Here is a 3,043-nt window from a genome sequence, read left to right as displayed (position 1 = left end):
ATATTAAATACAACACGACATCTGGTTCATTACTGACTGGTAGATGCTAGACTCTTTCTTTATATCAAATACAACACGACATCTGGTTCATTACTGACTGGTGCATGGAAGTTTAATTTAAAAAGTGTTTCGCTTTAACTGGACTTTTTCTTAAAATTTTGCTGTGGGTGTTTTATTATTAATAATTACAAGCTTAGAGAGAACCACAATTTTTGTCGAATTGCAAGGTGTTATTATGACTTCACACTAATGTTTTATAACTTACAAGTGATTTATAAAAACTTTGATCCATGTTGAAGAATATCGCGTTTTTAGTCGTAACATATGTGTTCAGGTTACATGTAGTTTTCGTTTCTAGGTTTTGTGAATGCGTTGCTACGGTAAAATCTGGTCAAATAAATGAAATACAAAGTTGTGCTGGTACAACTCACAAATAATTTTTTATTTAATACAAGTCGCTGTACAAAACGTCTTATGTCAACGAATGTATATATATATACTGTACATGCAAAATAGTTTTAACTTTTATGTTACATTTTTACAGAAAGCATTTGTACAGTAGACTGCCTTATGATGGGCGAAACGTTTTGGCCCAGTTATCTTAAATCTATCCATTCTCAGCTTATTTTACATCACATTCGGTAGGAATAAAGTCGATTTGATTACATAAAATACCGGTTCAACGTTCAAGTAAGTATACTTGGCAAGCCACAGGAAAGGGATTTGTGGTCTTATTAGGCCTACAATTCGTTATGTTTCTTTCCAATGATAACTTAAGTACAACAACAATTTTAGGGAAAAAATCACTTGAATTTCTAAATTAAAAAAAAAAATGTTTGTGTTGTATAACAGGTCTAGTTAATTAATATGATAAAAACTTGATAATATGATAGTTGTTGCCTAACACAGGAAAAAGTTACTGTCTTTCTAAGCATTGCTTTTTATATATTTTCAAATGTAAATTAATAATAATAGGTGGAGCACTCGGGCATACAACTGATCTACGTACTTCTCAGGCGGAAGCCTAGCTTCTGAATGTTTTTGTAAGTGTTAGTGAAATTTCCTTACTGGTTATTTAAAACTCCATCTGCTAAAAAATATAAACTAACACACTATAACTTGGTCTGGGTGTCCTTATAGTACACTTTAAGCGACCAGTAACAACGGTATATCTTAAAGAGATCTATTAACGAGTTAATTAAGATCTTGTAAGTTGTATCACTGATACAGGCTGCATGAGCAAGTTCTGAACTACGCCCTTTTAACGAATTGCTTTCCTGATGTCGGAAGTTACTGAAAATAGGCAGTGTTTTTACAGCTATGTAGGCAGCCACGTATAGTAAGTACAAAATCACATTCAGTATGTTTGTTTCTCCACAAGGGTCGGAATTCATGTATTTGCAAGCATAATCTTCAAGGATTCGTTGATCTAAGAAACGCTAGTTTTTTAATTAAATTAAAATCACCTGTTGAATCACATTATAATGAACCATCCTGACAATAATTAGTTCCTGGGCCGTTATCACAAATATCAGTACAGTCTGTTTAAATATGGAAATTGATAATTTTACGACGGTTGGTACGGTTAATGGTCCCTAATTCCAAAACTTTCTACTCTAGGCCAGTTTGTAAACTTGTTATTTTGTCATTCATTTCCTGAGAGCTTACCACAAAACCTTATTGAACTAGGCTTAGCTTTACATTTACAAATAAGAGATCATCACATAATATAATTCAATCCTGACTACATTCAGTTGAAGTAGACCAGGATTTAACTGGATTCGGATGAAGTAGACCTGTATTTAACTGGAGACAAAAGCTGTTAAATGTTCGAGTCCAAGGTTTGAGTACCGAGGATCCATAATAAAACTTTCCCACCCTACTCTACCTACACGAGACACAGTTTCTTTACAACTTCCACGCAACAACCGAGGGATATTTTCAATAAATGAATGATGACTTGGCATGTCGAAGTAACCACCGCTGTCATGATGGTAGCTTTCTACCCCACAGCTGTCGTCAGAGTCTGTCAAAACTTTCTGTTGGTGTTCTACATCATAGGTGTCGTCAGAGTCCGACAAAGATTCCTGTTTGTTTCCATCATACAAAACACAAATACTTCCGTTCTCACCAATTCGATAAGACACTTCACCGGGGTCAACCCACATAGTAAGCTCGTGAGGGAACAGTTTTCTGAGACTACCTTCTCTAAGACCACATGACCTACCCGCTTTACCGATCACTGGGTCCATTTTGTGATTGATCCGCAGACACCGATAGCCTGAACCTTTAAAAGCGTTATTCGGAAACCAATGTTGTTGATAGTGTTCGGTTAAAAACTTCTCCATTTGACTGTGAAATAAACGAAGTTGACTGGCGTCCAGGATCTTCCCCAGTCGGAGAAGATTTGTTAAAAATTCTGCTGCAGTCCGGACTTCCCTTTTCATGGTTACACTTTTACGAACACTGGAAAACGTGAGATAACTTGGTATATGACGATACAGCTTGTCCACTTGATATCACAGGCCTCGAACTTGGATCTTAATCGAGTCCTGACTTTCTATCCTTCCAGTAGAAGTAAGATTATCCTCCTCGTTACCGAACTTCCTTCCTCCTCAACAGTCTCCTCCACACGAGATAAATTACTCTGTGCGTCAGCTTATCTGCTCTCTCGAATGTATTTGACGTCAAAGATGGGAACTTTTTCCGATGACGTTTCACTATGTTAACCAATCAATGCTCAAGTAGCTTAACCTCACTGTGTGCTAGATAAAACTCTATGTTTTGATTGGCTAAAATGATCACGCGAGAAGCACTGTGCAAGTTTTCTTACGTAATCAAATTTCTGGAGTAGCGATCATAAACACAGTAGAAGTGTTAAGTGCCTGAAGATCAAGGAAATTTCAACCATTTGAAATACGAAGAATACACCAGCGATCAGTAAGAACCGTAAAAAGAAACATGTCACACACTTTGTCCAAAAACTATAGTTGTAACTACCACAAGTTGTATTAAAATAATAATCATATCATTGAACAGTATG

At 36.1% G+C, this 3,043-nt stretch overlaps 1 pseudogene across 1 annotated transcript; it reads right to left on the bottom strand.

Moving 5' to 3' along the window:
* Nucleotides 1–415: 415 nt before the first annotated feature.
* LOC106475132 lies at nt 416–2,655 on the bottom strand (annotated as a pseudogene). The gene has a single exon (XR_001291785.2). The product of XR_001291785.2 is annotated as a protein BTG2 pseudogene (transcript).
* Between the last annotated feature and the right edge of the window lie 388 nt (nt 2,656–3,043).

The sequence above is a fragment of the Limulus polyphemus genome, unplaced genomic scaffold, assembly GCF_000517525.1.
Source record: "Limulus polyphemus unplaced genomic scaffold, Limulus_polyphemus-2.1.2 Scaffold8128, whole genome shotgun sequence".
NCBI lineage: Eukaryota > Metazoa > Arthropoda > Merostomata > Xiphosura > Limulidae > Limulus > Limulus polyphemus.
The sequence above is the reverse complement of the archived record's forward strand: the minus strand, read 5'-3'. Positions and strand labels throughout refer to the sequence as shown.